Below are 22,562 nucleotides of genomic sequence, written 5' to 3'. Positions count from 1 at the left end.
ATTCCCACTGAAACTGAACTGATATTGCTGAAGCTTTCAATGTCATGCACATTTTAGGATTATGGTATTTGAGGATTCATTCACTGACCTGACCACTTGTGTGAGGCCATTGAACCTCTTGCGGCATTGCATAGAATCATAGGATCATTGAAAGTTTAAGGAAAAGAAAGAAGCCACTTGGCCCATCTTGCCTGTGTAGGCCGAAAAGCAATCCACCCATTCTAATCCCACCTTCCAGCATTTGGTCTGTAGCCCTGCAGATTACGGCACTTGAGGTGCATATCCAGACTCCATTTGAATGAGTTGAGGGTTTCTGCCTCAACTACTCTTTCAGGCAGTGAGTTCCAGACCCTCTGGATGAAAAGGTTTTTCCTCATCTCCCCTCTAATTCTTTTACCAATCAGTTTAAATCTATGCCCCCTAGTCACTGACCTCACTGCTAAGGTGAATAGGCCCCTCACCTCCACTCTATCCAGGCCCCTCAAAATTTTGTACATTTCAATCAGATCTCCCCTCAGCCCTCTCTGTTCCAAGGAGAACAACCCCAGCCTATCTAATCTTTCCTCATAGCTGAATTTTTCCAATCCTGGCAACATCCTCGTAAATCTCTTCTGTACCTTCTCTAGTGCAATTACATCCTTTCTGTAATGAGGTGACCAGAACTGCACACAGTACTCAAGTTGTAGCCTAACCAATGAGTTATACAGTTCCAGCATAACCTCCCTGCTCTTATATTCTATACCTCGGCTAATAAAGGTGCCTTCTTAACCACCATATTGACCTGTCCTGCTACCATCAGGGATCTGTGGACATTCACTCCAAGGTCCCTCACTTCCTTTACACTTCAGTATTTTCACATTAATCATGTATTCCATTGCCTTGTTTGACCTCCCCAAATGCATTACCTCACACTTATCCTGGTTGAATTCCATTTGCCAATTTTCTGCCCCAATTGATAACTCTAACTCCTGTTCTATCTCTGTCATTTTCCATAATGATGTTAAAACTGACTGACTTATGATCACTACCACTAACATGTTCTCCCACTGCCAATCCTTCCACCTGCCCATCTTCATTTCCTAAAACTAAGTCTAAAATGGCACCCTCTTTTGTTGGACTTGCTACATACTGGCCATAAATGTTCTCCTGAATGCACCTCAAGAATTCTGCTCCGTCAATTCATTTCACACTAAATTTATTCCAGTTAATATCGGGATAGTTAAAATCCTCTACTATTACTGCCCTATTGTTCTTGCACTTCTCAGAGATTTGCCTACATATCTGCTCTTCTATCTCCCTCTGACTGTTTGGGGGACTATAGTACACTCCCAGCAGTGTGATTGCCCCTTTTGTGTTCCTTAGCTCAATCCATATGGCCTCATTTGATGACCCTTCCAACATTTCATCCCTCCTCACAGCAGTTTCCTTGACCAAAATTGCTACTGCCCCTCCTCTCTTACCCCACTCCCTATCACGTCTGAAAATCCTGTAACCAGGAACGTTGAGCTGCCATTCTTGTCCCTCCTTAAGCCATGTTTCTGTAAAAGCTATGATATCATACTGCCACCAGTCTAACTGTGCCCTCAGCTCATCTGCTTTATTTGCTATACTCCTTGCATTCAAATAAATACCCTTGAGCACTGCCCTCCCTCCTGCACCATCTTTCCAGCCACGCATTCATCTGTCTTATCCTTCTATTTCTATACTCACTTGCGCGTGGCACTGGGAGTAATCCAGAGATTACTACTTTTGAGGTCCTGCTTGCTAATTTCTTACCTAGCTCCCTAAATTCTGGCTGCAGGAGGACCACATCCCTCTTTCTACCTATGTCATTGGTTCTGATGTAGACCACGACTGCTGACTGTTCACCCTCCCCCTTCAGGATGCTCTGCAGGTGTTCAGTGACATCCTTGACCCTGGCACTAGGGAGGCAACACACCATCCTGGATTCACGTCTGTGGCCACAGAAATGCCTGTCTGTTCTCCTGACTATTGAATCACCTATCACTATGATTCTTCCAGTCTTCCCTGTTGCCCGCTGTGCAGCTGAGCCACCCCTGGTGCCATGGACGTGACTCTGGCTGCACTCAGTGAAGCATCATTTTTCTCAGTTCCAGTTCCTGCATCCAGTTTCTTGGGTCTTGACTCCTGGCATTGACCTCCATGGCTACCTGCTCTCACTGCCTTTTCTGATCATGTGTCTGAAGGGCCTCCTGGCCTCCTGTGGATGCAGAACATTTCTGCTCCTTTGCACTTTCTCCATCAAGGTTTCCAGTGCACATGCAAAAATCTAGGAGTCTGCACTCTCCCATGTTGTGCCATTCTTCTGTTTTTCCAAGCTCAGATTCAGCCACCACAGGACTACCAGCACCTGCCCCAGCCATAAGGAACCTCCCCTTTAACAGTTACAGGCTAGCTTTAACTGATGCTAGGCACACACAATATTTGCCTCCTAATCAGGCTTCTAGCCAATCAACAGTGTGCTGAGCACTGGATGAATACTGAAATCATTTAAAACAGAAGGCAGCATGAAGTTTGCATGCTGCCTGCATTGCAGTCAATGGACATGGGTTAATTGTGATCCCACACCCAGTTTCAATGGTATCATATATAGCCCTCATTGAGTCGTATTCTTTTTTCCTGGTTTTCTCAATGGATATGCTTTGCCTCTTCTACAATAGTGCCATTGGAGGCATTTTTCCTATAAAGCAGCATTGCTTGAGGCCTGAAACAAGTATCCAGCCTGTGGTGTATAACTCTTTTACCTAGAGTCATAGAGTCATACAGCACAGAAACAGGCCCTTCAGCCTATGGTGTCTGTGCCGGCCATCAAGCACCTACCTATTTTAATCCCATTTTGATTCACCTAGTGCACTTGAAGATGTTATGCTTGAAGGTGTATTGGCCCACAAATCCAAGTAAAACAGCAATAAGTTACAACTAAACAGCTATCAAACTACTAACATACAGAGGCAAGTAGGCACAAAAACTACCAAGGAGATTTGATAATTATCAATTGAGAAAAGGTAGTTAGCAAACAGTTACCAATAACACAACTAAGAAAGAGGAACAATGAAATCACTCAAAATGTTTCTTGAAAATCCTTTTGTTTTCTCTTAGCTTCAGGACATAATTCTAAAAAAAAGCTATCATGTAATTGACAATAAAAGCATTAACTTTACCTATTCAGTTACCTCTTTTGTGCTTAAAATCTAAAGACTTGTTCCTTTGTCAGGTACTTAAGACGTGAGTTTCTAGGACTTCCTGGAGTGAAGAGCTTCAATAGTTAGCAGGCTACAACAGCAATAACGATACAGACATTTTGTATATCTAAGTTTGCCAATGAGACAAAGAGGCACAGTAAAAGCTGTGTAACTGGGAGCAGAAAGTTACAAAGAGACATAGACAGATTACGTGAGTGGGCAAAAGCGTGGCAAATGGAGTTCAATATGGGGAACTGTGTGGGGTTATGAAGAGCTCAGGGGCAACTCGGTTGTCTGTGGGACATTTGTAATGATGGAAGATGGTGGTAGTTTGCATCCTATGCTGAAACTCGATCATCCACCCAATAGTCGACTTTTTTTGGTCATCAGTAAGTCAACATCAGAGGAGGTGATTAGAGAGAAATTTTCAATCTTTGGAGATATCCAGGACATTTGGGTAGTGCGGGATAAACAGTCCAAAGATCATAAGGGCATTGCCTACGTAAAGTTCGGTAAATCATGGCAGGCCTGTAAAGCGATGGAGGACATGCATGGTAAGACCCTCACTGGGGACACCAAACCCATCAAGGTGTTCATTGCACAGGCTAGAGGATCCAGCAGCCAACGTGATGTTGAAGATGAGGAGTTGACTAGGATTTTTGTTATGATTCCAAAATCCTATGCAGAGGAGGATCTGAGGGAAAAGTTTAAGGATTTTGGAGATATTGAATACTGCAAAATTATCAAGAACAAGAAAACAGGGGAGAGCAAAGGCTTTGGCTATGTGAGATTTCTGAAACCATCTCAGGCTGCACAGGCTATTGAAAAATGCGACCGATCTTTTAAGGCAATACTTGCAGAACCAAAAAACAAACCTACATACTCTAAGAATAACTACATGGGAGGGGTCAAAGAAAAATTATCATATAGACCAGGGTTCCATCTTCCAAGAGGTCAAAATATGCTACCTTTTCGTGAATTTAGCAACTTTGAAACAAGTGAAATAAGATGGGGTGAAATGAAAACTGAAACAAGAGGAACTGGTGAAATTACAAGATTTGATGAAATGACAGCTGGTGAATTGAGACTTGGAGAAATGAGAGGAGCTGGTGCAATGAGAGGAGTTGGTGCAGTGAGAGGCGGAGAGAAAAGAGTTGGTGGTATGAGAGGAATTGGTGGGATGAGAGGAGCTGGTGAGATGAGAAATGGTGAAATGACAGCAGTCGGTGAAATAACAAGAGTCGGTGAAATGAGAGGAGCTGGTGAGATGAGAGGAGCTGGTGAGATGAGAGGAGCTGGTGAGATGAGAGGAGTCGGTGAGATGAGAGGAGTCGGTGAGATGAGAGGAGTCGGTGAGATGAGAGGAGTCGGTGAGATGAGAGGAGTCGGTGAGATGAGAGGAGTCGGTGAGATGAGAGGAGTCGGTGAGATGAGAGGAGTCGGTGAGATGAGAGGTGCAGGTGGGATGAGAGGTGCAGGTGAGATGAGAGGAGCAGGTGAGATGAGAAGAGCAGGTGAGATGAGAAGAGTCAGTGAAATGAGAGGAGTCGGTGAGATGAGAGGAGTCGGTGAGATGAGAGGAGTCGGTGAGATGAGAGGAGTCGGTGAGATGAGAGGAGGGGGTGAGATGAGAGGAGGGGGTGAGATGAGAGGAGGGGGTGAGATGAGAGGAGCCGGTGAGAAGAGAGGAGCTGGTGAGATGAGAGGAGCTGGTGAGATGAGAGGAGTCGTTGAAATGAGCGGAGAGGGTGAAATGAGAGGAGTCGGTGAAATGAGAGGAGTCGGTGAAATGAGAGGAGTCGGTGAAATGAGAGGAGTCGGTGAAATGAGAGGAGTCGGTGAAATGAGAGGAGTCGGTGAAATGAGAGGAGTCGGTGAAATGAGAGGAGTCGGTGAAATGAGAGGAGTCGGTGAGATGAGAGGAGTCGGTGAGATGAGAGGAGCTGGTGTGATGAGAGGAGCTGGTGTGATGAGAGGAGCCGGTGTGATGAGAGGAGCCGGTGCGATGAGAGGAGTCGGTGAGATGAGAGGAGTCGTTGAAATGAGCGGTGAGGGTGAAATGAGAGGAGCCGGTAAGATGAGAGGAGCTGGTGTGATGAGAGGAGTCAGTGAAATGAGAGGAGTCGGTGAGATGAGAGGAGTCGTTGAAATGAGCGGTGAGGGTGAAATGAGAGGAGCCGGTAAGATGAGAGGAGCTGGTGTGATGAGAGGAGCCGGTGAGTTGGGAGGAGTTGGTGAGATGAGAGGAGTCATTGAAATGAGCGGTGAGGGTGAAATGAGAGGAGCCGGTAAGATGAGAGGAACTGGTGTGATGAGAGGAGCCGGTGAGTTGGGAGGAGTTGGTGAGATGAGAGGTGCCAGTGAGATGAGAGGAGTCGGTGAGATGAGAGGAGTTGTTGAAATGAGCGGTGAGGGTGAAATGAGAGGAGCCGGTAAGATGAGAGGAGCTGGTGTGATGAGAGGAGCCGGTGAGTTGGGAGGAGTTGGTGAGATGAGAGGTGCCAGTGAGATGAGAGGAGTCGGTGAGATGAGAGGAGTTGTTGAAATGAGCGGTGAGGGTGAAATGAGAGGAGCCGGTAAGATGAGAGGAGCTGGTGTGATGAGAGGAGCCGGTGAGTTGGGAGGAGTTGGTGAGATGAGAGGTGCCAGTGAGATGAGAGGAGTCGGTGAGATGAGAAGAGCTGGTGTGATGAGAGGAGCTGGTGTGATGAGAGGAGCTGGTGTGATGAGAGGAGCCGGTGCGATGAGAGGAGTCGGTGAGATGAGAGGAGTCGTTGAAATGAGCGGTGAGGGTGAAATGAGAGGAGCCGGTAAGATGAGAGGAGCTGGTGTGATGAGAGGAGCCGGTGAGTTGGGAGGAGTTGGTGAGATGAGAGGAGTCGTTGAAATGAGCGGTGAGGGTGAAATGAGAGGAGCCGGTAAGATGAGAGGAGCTGGTGTGATGAGAGGAGCCGGTGAGTTGGGAGGAGTTGGTGAGATGAGAGGTGCCAGTGAGATGAGAGGAGTCGGTGAGATGAGAGGAGTCGTTGAAATGAGCGGTGAGGGTGAAATGAGAGGAGCCGGTAAGATGAGAGGAGCTGGTGTGATGAGAGGAGCCAGTGAGTTGGGAGGAGTTGGTGAGATGAGAGGTGCCAGTGAGATGAGAGGAGTCGGTGAGATGAGAGGAGTCGTTGAAATGAGCGGTGAGGGTGAAATGAGAGGAGCCGGTAAGATGAGAGGAGCTGGTGTGATGAGAGGAGCCGGTGAGTTGGGAGGAGTTGGTGAGATGAGAGGTGCCAGTGAGAAAAGAGGAGCCAGTGAAATGAGAGGAGCCAGTGAGATAAAAGAAGCCAGTGAGATGAGAGGAGTTGCTGAAACGAAAGAAGCCGGTGAGATGAGAGGAGCTGGTGAAGTTCGAGGAGCCGGTGAAATGAGAGGAGCTGGTGAGATGAGGGGTGGAGAAATGAGAAGAGTCGGTGAGAAGAGAGGAATCAGTGAGATTAGAGAAATTGGTGAGATGAAAGGAGTCGGTGAGATGAAAGGAGTCGGTGAGATGAAAGGAGTCGGTGAGATGAGAGGAGGGGGTGAGATGAGAGGAGCGGGTGAGAAGAGAGGAGCGGGTGAGAAGAGAGGAGCGGGTGAGAAGAGAGGAGCTGGTGAGAAGAGAGGAGCCGGTGAGAAGAGAGGAGCCGGTGAGAAGAGAGGAGCCGGTGAGAAGAGAGGAGCCGGTGAGAAGAGAGGAGCCGGTGAGAAGAGAGGAGCCGGTGAGAAGAGAGGAGCCGGTGAGAAGAGAGGAGCCGGTGAGAAGAGAGGAGCCGGTGAGATGAGAGGAGCCGGTGAGAAGAGAGGAGCCGGTGAGAAGAGAGGAGCCGGTGAGAAGAGAGGAGCCGGTGAGATGAGAGGAGCCGGTGAGATGAGAGGAGTCGTTGAAATGAGCGGAGAGGGTGAAATGAGAGGAGTCGGTGAGATGAGAGGAGCTGGTGAGTTGGGAGGAGTTGGTGAGATGAGAGGAGCCAGTGAGATGAGAGGAGCCGGTGTGATGAGAGGAGCCGGTGAGATGAGAGGAGCCGGTGAGTTGGGAGGAGTTGGTGAGATGAGAGGAGCCGGTGAGATGAGAGGAGCCGGTGAGATGAGAGGAGCCGGTGAGATGAGAGGAGCTGGTGAAGTGAGAGGAGCGTGTGAGATGACAGGAGTCGGTGAGTTGGGAGGAGTTGGTGAGATGACAGGAGTCGGTGAAATGAGAGGAGTCGGTGAAATGAGAGGAGTCGGTGAAATGAGAGGAGTCGGTGAAATGAGAGGAGTCGGTGAAATGAGAGGAGTCGGTGAAATGAGAGGAGTCGGTGAGATGAGAGGAGCTGGTGTGATGAGAGGAGCCGGTGAGTTGGGAGGAGTTGGTGAGATGAGAGGAGCCGGTGAGATGAGAGGAGTCGGTGAGATGAGAGGAGTCGTTGAAATGAGCGGAGAGGGTGAAATGAGAGGAGTCGGTGAGATGAGAGGAGCTGGTGTGATGAGAGGAGCCGGTGAGTTGGGAGGAGTTGTTGAGATGAGAGGAGCTGGTGAAGTGAGAGGAGCGTGTGAGATGACAGGAGTCGGTGAAATGAGAGGAGTCGGTGAGATGAGAGGAGCTGGTGTGATGAGAGGAGCCGGTGAGTTGGGAGGAGTTGTTGAGATGAGAGGAGCTGGTGAAGTGAGAGGAGCGTGTGAGATGACAGGAGTCGGTGAAATGAGAGGAGTCGGTGAGATGAGAGCAGTGGGTGAGATGACAGGAGTCGGTGAAATGAGAGGAATTGGTGAGATGAAAGAAGCCGTTGTGATGAGAGGAGCCGGTGAGTTGGGAGGAGTTGGTGAGATGAGAGGAGCTGGTGAAGTGAGAGGAGCGTGTGAGATGACAGGAGTCGGTGAAATGAGAGGAGTCGGTGAAATGAGAGGAGTCGGTGAAATGAGAGGAGTCGGTGAAATGAGAGGAGTCGGTGAGATGAGAGGAGCTGGTGTGATGAGAGGAGCCGGTGAGTTGGGAGGAGTTGGTGAGATGAGAGGAGCCGGTGAGATGAGAGGAGTCGTTGAAATGAGCGGAGAGGGTGAAATGAGAGGAGTCGGTGAGATGAGAGGAGCTGGTGTGATGAGAGGAGCCGGTGAGTTGGGAGGAGTTGTTGAGATGAGAGGAGCTGGTGAAGTGAGAGGAGCGTGTGAGATGACAGGAGTCGGTGAAATGAGAGGAGTCGGTGAGATGAGAGGAGCCGGTGAGTTGGGAGGAGTTGTTGAGATGAGAGGAGCTGGTGAAGTGAGAGGAGCGTGTGAGATGAGAGGAGTCGGTGAGATGAGAGGAGTGGGTGAGATGACAGGAGTCGGTGAAATGAGAGGAATTGGTGAGATGAAAGAAGCCGTTGTGATGAGAGGAGCCGGTGAGTTGGGAGGAGTTGGTGAGATGAGAGGAGCTGGTGAAGTGAGAGGAGTCGGTGAAATGAGAGGAGTCGGTGAGATGAGAGGAGTGGGTGAAATGAGAGGAGCCGGTGAAGTGAGAGGAATTGGTGAGATGAAAGAAGCCGTTGTGATGAGAGGAGCCAGTGAGATGAAAGGAGTCGGTGAGATGAGAGGAGCTGGTGAAGTGAGAGGAGCGTGTGAGATGACAGAAGTCGGTGAAATGAGAGGAGTTGGTGAGATGAGAGGAGCGGGTGAAATGAGAGGAGTCGGTGAAATGAGAAGAGTCCGTGAGATGAAAGGAGCAGGTGATATGAGAGAAGTGGGTGAGATGAAAGGAGCGGGTAAGATGAGAGTTAGTGAGATAAGAGGAGTGAGTGAAATGAGAGGAGTGGTTGAAATGAGAGCTGGTGAAATGAGAGAAATTGGTGCAATGAGAGGAGCCATTGAAATGAGAGGTGGAGAAAATATTACCACATGTCTTTCCGTGTCTACCAGAGGTGTGCTTACACATGAACAAGTTTATAGTCTCTTCGATATCATCCCAGGACTGGAGAATTGTGAAATTCAGCGGGATCCCTATATGGATTATGCTATTGTTCGGTACAACAATCTTGCATCAGCAATACATGCCAAAAAAAAGCTACATGGATTTGAATATCCACCTGGCAATCGACTGGGAGTCAATTACATTGAAGATGCATTTGGAGACAGGCGATCAAACCCAGTTGGAATGATGGCCTTGCAACTTGTGGTGGCTCAGATGATGTCAATAGTCTGTAACAGTCCTGTTGGCCAGCAGATAGTTCCAGTTTCACCTGGTTTCAGGAGAAGCACTCGTATACCAATGTCTCAGTTGCAGGTTGACTTTTCTGCACCTACATCTCAAAATGTTGATCCTCCAAGGGAAGGGTCAGTCAAGTGCCAGAGGACACGCTAACAAGTTTCACAAAAGATTGTGCAATGAGTGGGGACACATCAGTTGGCTGTCCGTCTGCCAATTTCTAAGTACCCTGTAAACTCCATCATGACCATTGCCAGCAACTGAACTTTTATTTTCTGGGAATGGGCAATGAGTGAATGTTCTTGACAGATCTTGATTTGCAGTGTTTAAAATAGGAACATTAAAAATCTATTAGCTTGTAGAAACTTACTTGAATCCATGTAACCGTTGCTTTCCCAGCCTTTATAAATTGGATTATACCTGTTAGTTGTGTAGTCTTATATAACTTGTATGGAGCAAAATAAAACTTGTTTGCTAAACATGCTGGTGTTGAAATTCACAATACGGCTTCTAAATAATAGGTCATGCCTAATTTTGATAGCTTTTTGGAGGAACTCACTGGGGTAATGGATGAGGGAAATCAGGTAAACATTGTCCACTTGGACTGTCGAGAAGCCTTTTCAAGATACCTCACACTAAGTTACTTCACAAGATGGAAGCTTGTATCAGCAGGAATTTGAAACACTGGATTAGGAATTGGCTTTATTCCCCAAAATTGTGACTGAGGTTCTTCTTTGGCCTCCTTATCTCGAGAGACAATGGGTAAACGCCTGGAGGTGGTCAGTGGTACTGTGGTACAGTGGACTGAGGTACAAAGTAAATTAAACCCATGTTTCAATATATAAACCGTGATTGAGTTGTACCAGTAAGCACACTGGAAGCAACAAACTATAATTAGGTTTAATCTCACTGGCCAATCTAAGGCTGCAGATCTGGTCCCAGATTTTAAGAGGACTAACTTTACAAAAATGACTGATGATCTGGCAATCGTTGAGTGGGCATCCCTGGCAGATAGGAAATCAAGTGCTGAGGATAAATGGGTTCCATGTTAAATGATTTTCAAACATCCCAATGATTAAAAGGACACAGGGCAAAACAAAACTATTATAGGTGAAAATGAATGCGCAGAGGCAAATTTAATTGAAACTGAAGGCATTCTACAGACTAACGATAGTTATCTAACGGGAGAACAGGGATAAGTATCGCATGCAATTGAGGGAGACACAAAGAACAAAAGAACAAAGAACAGTACAGCACAGGAACAGGCCATTCGGCCATCCAAGCCTGCGCCGATCTTGATGCCTGCCGAAACTAACACCTTCTGCACTTCCGGGGCCCATATCCCTCTATTCCCTTCCTATTCATATATTTGACAAGATGTCTCTTAAACGTCGCTATCGTATCTGCTTCCACCACCTCCCCTGGCAGCAAGTTCCAGGCACTCACCACCCTCTGTGTAAAAAACTTGCCTCGCACATCCCCTTTAAACTTTGCCCCTCGCACCTTAAACCTATGTCCCCTAGTAACTGACTCTTCCACCCTGGGAAAAAGCTTCTGACTATCCACTCTGTCCATGCCACTCATAACTTTGTAAACCTCTATCATGTCGCCCCTGCACCCCCGTCGTTCCAGTGAAAACAATCCGAGTTTTTCCAACCTCTCCTCATAGCTAATGCCCTCCAGACCAGGCAACATCCTGGTAAACCTCCTCTGTACCCTCTCCAAAGCCTCCACGTCCTTCTGGTAGTGTGGCGACCAGAATTGCACGCAATATTCTAAGTGTGGCCTAACTACGGTTCTGTACAGCTGCAACATGACTTGGCAATTTTTATACTCTATGCCCCGACCGATGAAAGCAAGCATACCGTATGCCTTCTTGACTACCTTATCCACCTGCGTTGCCACTTTCAGTGACCTGTGGACCTGTACGCCCAGATCTCTCTGCCTGTCAATACTCCTAAGGGTTCTGCCATTTACTGTATACCTCCCACCTGCATTAGACCTTCCAAAATGCATTACCTCACATTTGTCCGGATTAAACTCCATCTGCCATTTCTCCGCCCAAGTCTCCAACCGATCTATATCCTGCTGTATCCTCTGGCAATCCTCATTACTGTCTGCAACTCCACCAACCTTTGTGTCGTCCGCAAACTTACTAATCAGACCAGCTACATTTTCCTCCAAATCATTTATATATACTGCAAAGAGCAAAGGTCTTCTGTGACTGAGCCAGTTCTGTATCCATCTTGCCAGCTCACCTCTGATCCCCTGTGACTTCACCTTTTGCACCAGTCTGCCATGCGGGACCTTGTCAAAGGCTTTACTAAAGTCCATATAGACAACATCCACCGCCCTTCCCTCATCAATCATCTTCGTCACTTCCTCAAAAAACTCAATCAAATTAGTAAGACACGACCTCCCCTTCACAAAACCATGCTGTCTCTCGCTAATAAGTTCGTTTGTTTCCAAATGGGAATAAATCCTGTCACGAAGAATCCTCTCTAATAGTTTCCCTACCACTGACGTAAGGCTCACCGGCCTATAATTTCCTGGATTATCCTTACCACCCTTCTTAAACAAAGGAACAACATTGGCTATTCTCCAGTCCTCTGGGACCTCACCTGTAGCCAATGAGGATGCAAAGATTTCTGCCAAGGCCCCAGCAATTTCTTCCCTTGCCTCCCTCAGTATTCTAGGGTAAATCCCATCAGGCCCTGGGGACTTATCTACCTTAATGCTTTGCAAGACACCCAACACCTCCTCCTTTTTGATAATGAGATGACTGAGACTATCTGCACTCCCTTCCCTAGGCTCATCATCCACCAAGTCCTTCTCCTTGGTGAATACTGATGCAAAGTACTCATTTAGCACCTCACCAATTTCCTTTGGCTCCACGCATAGATTCCCATCTCTGTCCTTGAGTGGGTCAACCCTTTCCCTGGTTACCCTCTTGCTCTTTATATATGTATAAAAAGCCTTGGAATTTTCCTTAATCCTGTTTGCCAATGACTTTTCATGACCCCTTTTAGCCCTCCTAACTCCTTGCTTAAGTTCCTTCTTACTGTCTTTATATTCCTCAAGTGCTTCATCTGTTCCAAGCCTTCCAGCCCTTACAAATGCTTCCTTTTTCTTTTTGACTAGGCTCACAATATCCCGTGTTATCCAAGCTTCCCGAAACTTGCCAAACTTGTCTTTCTTCCTCGCAGGAACATGCTGGTCCTGGATTCTAATCAGCTGACGATTGAAAGACTCCCACATGTCAGATGTTGATTTACCCTCAAACAGCCGCCCCCAATCTAAATTCTTCAGTTCCTGCCTAATATTGTTATAATTAGCCTTCCCCCAATTTAGCACCTTCACCCAAGGACTACTCTTATCCTTATCCACAGGTACCTTAAAACTTATGGAATTATGGTCACTGCTCCCGAAATGCTCCCCCACTGAAACTTCGACCACCTGGCCGGGCTCATTCCCCAATACCAGGTCCAGAATGGCCCCATCCCTAGTTGGACTATCTACATACTGTTTCAAGAAGCCCTCCTGGATGCTCCTCACAAATTCTGCCCCATCCAAGCCCCTAGCACTAAGTGAGTCCCTGTCAATATTAGGGAAGTTAAAATCACCCACCACTACAACCCTGTTACCTTTACATCTTTCCCAAATCTGTCTACATATCTGCTCCTCTACCTCCCGCTGGCTGTTGGGAGGCCTGTATACAACCGGCCGTAAGATTAGTAAAGAGATTTCGGGAAAAGAAGATGATGTGTAATTGTGGAAGTAATAGCAAAAAGTTTTTCAGCTAATGTTAGTCAGAAGACCATTAATTACCATATAGGGCCACTAGAAAATACTGTAGGACTGATTGTCAGGTTATAGCAGAGCTGCAGAATGACTATTTTGCATCAGTCTATACGCCTGTAGATGATGCTTATGTTCCAGATTTGGGCAGGGTGGGTGTGTGCTCTGTATTGTTTAGAATTAGTAATATTAAAATTCTAGTGTCAAGACTGATAGATTAGGAAAGCTCAAAATTGATAGGACTCCAGGTCTGCATAATATCCATCCAAGGGTGATTAAGGAGATGGGACAGATGCTCTGTTAGCTCCTTGCCCGTATCCTCAATAGTTCAATAGAGTCAGGGATATTTCCCTTAGCCTGGAAGCCAGCTAATGTAATTCTTATTTTCAAAAAAGAGGACCAATTAGAGCCTCAGAACACTATAGGACTATCAGCCTAACATCCATTATTGAGGAGACGCTACAAGGGATCATAAAAGATGTTCTTTATGATCACTGGGAAAAGGAAGGGGCCATTAGAAATGCACAATCCAGTTTCTGAAAGAATAGGTCATGCCTAATTTTGATAGCTTTTTGGAGGAACTCACTGGGGTAATGGATGAGGGAAAGCAGGTAAATATTGTCTACCTGGACTTTCGAAAAGCCTTTTAAAGATACCTCACACTAGGTTACTTCACAAGATGGAAGCTTGTATCAGTAGGAATTTGAAACACTGGATTAGGAATTGGCTTTAATCCCACAGTCAAAGATTTGCAGTTAAAGGATGTGGTTCAGCCTGGAGACATATTACTAGTGTGTCTTCCAGGGATCAGTCCTAGGTCTGCTACTTTTAAACAGTCTTTTTTAAGACCACAGCACAGCGGTGTTGAGAGTATGGTAAGTAAATTTGCAAGTGACACTGAAATCTGTGCAAGAGTTAAAATGGTAGAGGAGTGTAATCCAATCCAAAGAGATTTGGATGTGCTAGGGAGTGCATCCAACATTGGCAAATGGAGTTTAATTTAGATAAATGTCGTTGCATGCATGTGAATACAATACTGAAAGAGGTTGAGAGAGAAAAGGTCTTATTGTGCACAGGTTCATGACCAATGTAGAGAAACTGTAGTTAAAGCTAACAAGATATTGGGTTGTATTAATAGAACCATTCAATATAAATCAAAGAACACCATTGTACAGGTCACTGGTCAGACCACACCCTGAGAACATCCACATCATGATATAGTGGCCTTGGAAAAAGTCCAAAGGAGAGTTACAAGAATGATTCTGCTTAAAGAACCTTAACTGCTCAAATTGGCTATTTACTTTAGAGCAGCATTGACAGAGGTGACTTGATAGAGATCTTTACAATAAAGAAAGGTCTGGTTAGTGCCCCTGATAGATTACTCCAGTTTAGCAGATTGTGGAGGACCAGGGGACATGAATTTAAACTATGTAAAAGTAGGAATAGTTTGGATGTTAGGCAGGTTTTTTTCCCCGGAGAGTAGTGAAACGCTGCAATGCTTTTCCATCTGCTGTAATGGGCGCTGACTCTCTGCCTTCAAGAGAGAGCTGGATGATTTAAAAATGCAGCAAAGATCAGGGGAAATCTGAGACGAGGTATGATCTTGGACATGTAGGGTGTAGCAGTTATGGTACTGGATTAAAAATATGCGAGTTCAAATCCCACAATGGCAGTTTGAGGATTTGAATTCAGTTTTCTTTAAATTTTTCTTTTTTATTCGGTCGTGGGATGTGACCTTCGCTGGCTCAGACAGCATTTGTTGCCTGTCCCTAATTGCCCTTGACAAGTTGATGGTGAGCCGCCTTTTTGAACTACTCAGTTCATGTGGTGCGGGTACACCCACAGTGCTGTTAGGAAGGGAGTTCCAGGATTTTGACCCAGCAACAGTGAAGGGACAGCGATATAGTTCCAACTCAGGATGATATGTAACTTGGAGGGGAAATTGCAGGTGGTGGTATTCCCATGCATCTGCTGCCCTTACCTTTTAGGTGGTAGAGGTCTTGGGTTTGGAAGCTGCTGTAGAAGGAGGCTTAGCAAGATGCTGCTGTGTGTCTTGTAGATGGTGCATGCTGCTGCTACTGTGCGCTGGTGGTAGAGGGAGTGAATGTTTAAGATGGTGAATGGGGTGCCAGTCAAGTGGGCTGTTTTGTCATGGATGGTGTTGAGCTTCTTGAGTGTTGTTGGAGCTGCACTCATCCAGGCAAGTGGAGAGTATTCCATCACACTCCTGATTTGTGCCTTGTAGATGGTGGACAAGCTTTGGGGAGTCAGGAGGTGAGTTGCTCGCCGCAGAATTCCCAGTCTCTGACCTGCACTTGTAGCTGCATTATTTATTTAACTGGTCGAGTTACGCTTCTGGTCAATGGTGACTCCCAGGATGTTGATGGTGGGGAATTCAGTGATGATAATGCCATTGAAAGTCAAGGGGAAATGGTTAGATCCTTGTTGGGTATGGTCATTATCTGCCAGTTGTGTGGTGCAAATCCTACTTGTCACTTATCAGCTCAAAATGAGTGTGCAACTGTGACCAGCGGGACAGTGATATATCCTTCATCCTCTGCATGAACCATTGAATCTGAAGCCAAAGGAACAGATTACTGGAGCAACAATGTTAAATGATGTCAGATTGTACTGGCTCAACGTTGGAAGGGAACTGTGACACTGCTATCTGGTAATTTGGCAAGAAATTTGTAAACAGTAATAGAAGAAATGGTGAGAGACAGACCCTGATTGCATTATGAAAACACATGAGGTGAGAATTTGCAAGATGACAATGTATATCCAGGTTTGCAAACTATAAGTGTACAGTGGCTTGTCCTGTTGCATCAGCAACGCCTTAAGAGTAATTGATGATTTTTCAAACTTCCATTAAGTATTAAGTTAGGGAAGTCATAGAGTCATTTATTGCATTAAAGGAGGGCATTCAGCCCATCGCGTCCATCCCAGCTCTTCGCGGAGCAGTCCCACCTCCCCACTCAATCCTCATATCCCTGAAAGTTTATTTCCTTCAAGTGCCCATCCAGTTTCCTTTTAAAATCATTGATTGTCTCCACTTCCACATCCCTCATGGGCAGTGAGTTCCAGATCATTACCACTTGCTGTGTTAAAAATTTCTTTCTCACATTCCCCCTGCATCTCTTGCCCAAAACCTTCAATCTGTGTCCCCTAGTCCTTGTACCATCAGTTAATGGGAACAGATTTGATTTGTCTGACTTATCTAAACCTGAAATAATCTTGTTTTCTCCTGGAAGGAAATTCTGCAAATAATTAATATTTTTCAACAAAAAACTCTATAATGATAGAGAAAAGTATAGTGTTGTAGGCTAAATAGACTGCATGCAATTCATTTAATGGTAGGATATCCCTAACAAGATGATTGATACCACAATATGAAATGATACAGACCCCATTCATTTAGGATGCAGCTCATTTCCAGCAGTGCTGGGATTGGTGGTACTATCCACAGGTTAAGTTAAAGTTCAGCAATGCCATCAACAGGAGCTTTGTGACATTGCAGCAGTTCAGGGAATTACAGTAACTCACTGCACAGAAGGAAATCATTTGGTCCGTCAAGACATATAAAAGGCATGTTAACAAAGTTGTTAGGGAATAAGAGGGTTAGTGTCCAATTGGGTAAAGAAATTGACTAAAGGAAGAAAACAGCAAGTTGTGGTAAATGATTCTTTTTCTGACTGGAGGATGATAAACAGTGGCGTTTCCCAAGGGTAAGTGCTAGAACCACTTTTTTTTTGCTATATATAAATGACTTGGATCTTGGAATACAGAGCAGAATTTCAAAATTTTCCAATTATACCAAATTTGGAGGAGTGGCAAACATTGAGGATGAAATGAACTGCCTGCAGCAGGACATGGATAGGCTAGCAGAATGGGCAGACAAGTGTGAGGTGATGCATTTTGGCAGAACGGTAGGGTGAGGCAATAAAGAAATAATGGCACAATTCTAAAGGGTCTGCAGGAACAGAGGGACCTGGGGGTGCCTGTGCATTGATATTTGAAGATGGCAGGACATATTGAAAGAGGAGTTAGTAAAGCATATGGGATCATCTATAGATTACAAAAGCAGAGAAGTTATGCTGAACCTTTATAAAGCTCTGCTTAGGCCCCAACTGGAGTATTGTGTCCAGTTCTAATCACCACACTTTAGGAAGGATGTGAGGGTCCTTGAGAGGGTGCAGAGATTTATCAGAATAGTTCCAGGGATGGGGGATTTTAGCTACAAGGTTAGGTTGGAAAAACTGGGGTTGTTCTCCTTGGAGCAAAGGAGCTAGAGGGGAGATTTGACAGAGGTGTACAAAATTATGACAGGTTTAGATAAGGTAGACAAAGAAACACTGTTCCCATTAACTGATGGTACAAGGACTAGGGGACACAGTTTGAAGGTTTTGGGCAAGAGTTGCAGGACCAATGTGAGAAATAACTTTTTAACGCAGCGAGTGGTAATGACCTGGAACTCGCTGCCCACGAGGATGGCGGAAGCCGAGACGATCAATAATTTCAAAAGGAAATTGGATGGGCACTTGAAGGAAATAAACTTTCAGGAATATGAGGATTGAGCAGGGAAGTGGGACTCATTGGATTGCTCCGCGAAGAGCTGGGATGGACTCGATGGGCCCAAAGGCCTCCTTCAATGTCATAAATGACTTTATGACTATGTTGGCTCTTTGATAGATTGCTTGTGCTTAGTCTCACATCTCCACTTTTTGGATGTAACACTGGAAGTTCCTAGTAATCAAGTACCTAGAGTCATTGATGGCACATATAAACAACATCCACCGCATTCTCTTCATCAACCTTCTCTGCTACTTCATCAAAAAATACAATTAGACTAGGCAAGCAAACATCTCCAAGTGTCTGTTGATTTTTTTCCCCCTGATTATTGTTTCTAAAACCTTACCCAGCACTGATGTTAAACTAACTGGCCTGTAGTTGTTAGGGCAGCCCTTACACCCTTTCTTGACTAAGGGTATCACATTTGCCGCTCTCCAATCCTCTGGCACCTACCCCGTATCCAGGGAAGATTGGAAGATTGTGGCAAGCCTTCTGCTATCTCCATCCCCATTTCCTTTATCAACCTGGGATGCAAGCCATCCGGACCGTATCTACCCCAAGCATAGCCAGCCTTTTCAGTACCTCCCCCACTCCCCTCAATTTTTAACCTATCCATTGCCTCTACTCTCTGCTTCTACTGATATTTTGTCAGATTCCACTTCCTTAGTGAACACTGATACAAAGTACTCATTAAGTATATTAGCCTTGCCCTCTGCCTCTAAACATATATTATCCTCTTTGTCCCTAATAGGCCCCACACCACCTCTTAGTACTCGCTTACTCTTTATATGCCAGTAGAAAATTTTTGGGTTCACTTTCATGTTAACTGCCATTCTATTCTCATATTCTCTCTTTGCCAGTCTTATTTTCCTCTTCATCTCCCTTCTCAACTTATTGTATATGGCCTGGTTCTCACTTGAAGAATTCACCTGACATGCATCATGCATCCTCTTTTTTTGTTTCATCATAATCTCTATCTCCCTCTTCATCCAAGGAGCCCTGTTTTTGATTCTCTTACCTTTCGCCCTCATTGGAATGTACCTAGCCTGTAAGTGAAGCATCTCTTCCTTAAAGATAATCCATTGTTCTGATACAGCTCTTACTGTCAGTCTTTGATTCCATTTTACCCTGGTTAGATCCCTTCTCATCGTGTTGAAATTAGCCCTCTTCCAATCTAGACATTCTACCTTATTTCGTTCCTTGCTTTTCTGCATTACTAGTCTGAACCTTATGATCACTCTTACCCAAGTGGTCCCCCACAGGCATTTGGTCCACTTGGCCCACCTCATTTCCCAGCAGAAGATCCAACAATGCCTCCTTTCTAGTTGAACTGAGAACATACTGATCAAAGAAGTTCTCCTGAATACATTTCAGAAATCCCTCCCCCTCCTTACCCTTTACTCTAAAATTATCCCAATTGATATTTGCGTAATTAAAGTCCCTCAATATCACCACTTTATAGTTCTTACTGGGGGCTTGCCAAGCCTGCTATACTTTCAGCACTCTACGAACTGCTTTGCCTGTGCTGGGACGAGGGAGCAGTACCACAGGACATGCGCGATGCCAATATCATCACCCTCTATAAGAACAAGGGTGACTGCAGTGATTGCAACAACAACCGTGGAATCTCCCTGCTCAGCATAGTGGGGAAAGTCTTCGCTCGAGTAGCTTTAAACAAGCTCCAGAAGCTGGCTAAGCGTGTCTATCCTGAGGCACAGTGTGGCTTTCGAGCAGAGAGATCCACCATTGACATGCTGTTCTCCCTTCGCCAGCTACAGGAGAAATGCCGTGAACAACAGATGCCCCTCTACGTTGCTTTCATTGATCTCACCAAAGCCTTTGATCTCGTTAGCAGACGTGGTCTCTTCAGACTACTAGAAAAGATTGGATGTCCACCAAAGCTACTAAGTATCATCACTTCATTCCTTGACAATATGAAAGGCACAATTCAGCATAGTGGCGCCTCATCAGACCCCTTTCCTACCCTGAGTGGCGTGAAACAGGGCTGTGTTCTCGCTCCTACACTGTTTGGGATCTTCTTCTCCCTGCTGCTCTCGCATGCGTTCAAGTGTTCAGAAGAAGGAATTGTCCTCCACACAAGATCAGGTGGCAGGTTGTTCAACCTTGCCCGTCTAAGAGCGAAGACCAAAGTACGGAAAGTCCTCATCAGGGAATTCCTCTTTGCTGACGATGCTGCTTTAACATCTCACACTGAAGAGTGTCTGCAGAGACTTATCGACAGGTTTGTGGCTGCCTGCAACAAATTTGGCCTAACCATCAGCCTCAAGAAAACGAACATCATGGGACAGGACGTCAGAAATGCTCCTTCCATCAATATTGGTGACCATGCTCTGGAAGTGGTTCAAGAGTTCACCTACCTAGGCTCAACTATCACCAGTAACCTGTTTCTCGATGCAGAAATCAACAAGAGCATGGGAAAGGCCCACTGCTATGTCCAGACTGGCCAAAAGAGTGTGGGAAAAAGATGCACTGACACGGAACACAAAAGTCCGAGTGTATCAAGCCTGTGTCCTCAGTACCTTGCTCTACGGCAGCGAGGCCTGGACAACGTATGTCAGCCAAGAGCGACGTCTCAATTCATTCCATCTTCGCTGCCTCCGGAGAATCCTTGGCATCAGGTGGCAGGACCGTATCTCCAACACAGAAGTCCTCGAGGCGGCCAACATCCCCAGCATATACACACTACTGAGTCAGCGGCGCTTGAGATGGCTTGGCCATGTGAGCCACATGGAAGATGGCAGGATCCCCAAGGACACTTTGTACAGCGAGCTCGTCACTGGTATCAGACCCACCGGCCGTCCATGTCTCCGCTTTAAAGACGTCTGCAAACGCGACGTGAAGTCCTGTAACGTTGATCACAAGTCGTGGGAGTCAGTTGCCAGTGATCGCCAGAGCTCGTGGGCAGCCATAAAGGCGGGGCTAAAGAGTGGCGAGTTGAAGAGACTTAGCAGTTGGCAGGAAAAAAGACAGAAGCGCAAGGGGAGAGCCAACAGCCAATTTTATCTGCAGCGCCTGTGGAAGAGTCTGTCACTCTAGTATTGGCCTTTATAGCCACTCCAGGCGCTGCTTCACAAACCACTGACCACCTCCAGGCGCTTACCCATTGTCTCTCGAGACAAGGAGGCCAAAGAAGAAGAAGATAGTTCTTGCATACCTCTGTGATTTCCCTACAGATTTGCTTCTCTATCTCTCCCTCACTATTTGGAGGCCTATAGAATACTGCCAGTAGCGTGATCATACCCTTTTTGCTTCTAAACTCTAACCAACTTGTCCCTCAAGGACATCCTCCCTTTCCAACACTACAATGTCTTCCCTAATCAGTACTGTCACCTCACCTCCCTTTTTTCCTTCTCTATCTTTTCTAAACGCTTTGCATCCTTGTATATTAAGCACCCAGCCCTTGCCATTTTTAAGCCAAGTTTCCGTTACTGCCACTACATCATATTCCCATACTGCCATTTGTGCCTGTAGCTGACCGACCTTATTCACCATACTTTGTGCATTTATACACATGCACTGTAATTTTGTCTTTACATTCCTCGTCATCCTTCTTAGTCCACTCCCATCTAATATGAACCTACTCCTTTCTCTAGTACTGTCTAACACTCTCATATTATGAATCTTATTCCTCTTTTTTACTTCTATATGCTAGTGCCCATCTCCATGCCAATTTAGTTCAAACCCTCCCCAACCACAATAGTGAATGTCTCCCCGAGGACATTGGGCCCAGTCCTTTTGAGGTGTGACCCGTCCCTTTTGAGTCGGTGCCTCCTGCCCAGAACTGATCCCAATGCCCCAAGAATCTGAAACCTTCCCTCCTGCACCTTGGTTCAAGCTATGTACTGATCCTCGCTATCATCCTATTTCTATTCTCACTAGCACGTAGGACTGGGAGTAATCCAGAGATTACTACCTTTGAGGTCTTACTCCTTCCTAGCTCCTGAAAATCTGACAGTAGGACCTCAATACCTGCCCTTGCTATTTCGTTGGTACCAGTATGTACCACTCCCTAACCCCTGCAGAATATCCTGCACCCTCTCTGTGATGTCCTTTACCCTGGCACCAGGGAGGCAGCACACCATGTAAGACTCACGATAACGGTTACAGAAATGGCTATCTGTTGCCCTGACTATGGAATCACCTATAAATATTTCTGCACTTTGCTGCTCCCTCCTGTACAGCCCCATGCCCATTGGTGCCATGGTCTGGGCTGCACTCCTTCAAGGTGTCGTCACTCCCAGCAGTCTCCAATGCTGAGTACTGGTTTGTAAGCAGCACACACCCCGCAGACTCCTGCACTTGCTGCCTCTTCCTACTCTTCTGGATAGCCACCCACCTACTATCCTGAACTCCTACTGCCTGTGGGGTGACCACCTCCTGGAATGTACGATTCAGGAAACTCTCCTGCTCTCTGATGCTCTGCAATGATTCCAACTGCCCCTCAAGCTCAGAAATCCTGAGCTCGAGCTGAAGCAGCTGGAGACACTTTCTACCCATGTGGTTCCCCAAGACAAGAGAAGTGTCCTGAAGTTCCGACATGGTGCAGGAATTGCAAGCAACAGATCAACAGTCCAACAAATTATTCATGAAATCAGCTTCCACCGCATTTTCAGGTAGAGCCTTCCAGATTCCAACATCTTTCTGAGTGAAAAATTTTCTCATCTCCCTTCTAGATCCCAGGGATTTTGAATCAATGACCTCAAGTTATTGACCCACTTACAGAGGAAATAGTTTTTCTCTATCAAAACCTCACATCATCTTGAAAACCTCTATTAGGTCACCTCTTAATC

The 22,562-nt window shown here is 46.1% G+C and overlaps 1 pseudogene; it reads left to right on the top strand.

Annotated features, from left to right (window-relative positions):
• Positions 1 to 3,516: 3,516 nt before the first annotated feature.
• Positions 3,517 to 9,540, top strand: LOC137346451 (RNA-binding protein 45 pseudogene; annotated as a pseudogene).
• The last annotated feature ends 13,022 nt before the right edge of the window (positions 9,541 to 22,562 follow it).

Source organism: Heterodontus francisci, chromosome 30, assembly GCF_036365525.1.
Source record: "Heterodontus francisci isolate sHetFra1 chromosome 30, sHetFra1.hap1, whole genome shotgun sequence".
Lineage (NCBI taxonomy): Eukaryota > Metazoa > Chordata > Chondrichthyes > Heterodontiformes > Heterodontidae > Heterodontus > Heterodontus francisci.
Note: the sequence above shows the minus strand (reverse complement) of the source record. Positions and strands in the feature narration are given on the sequence as shown.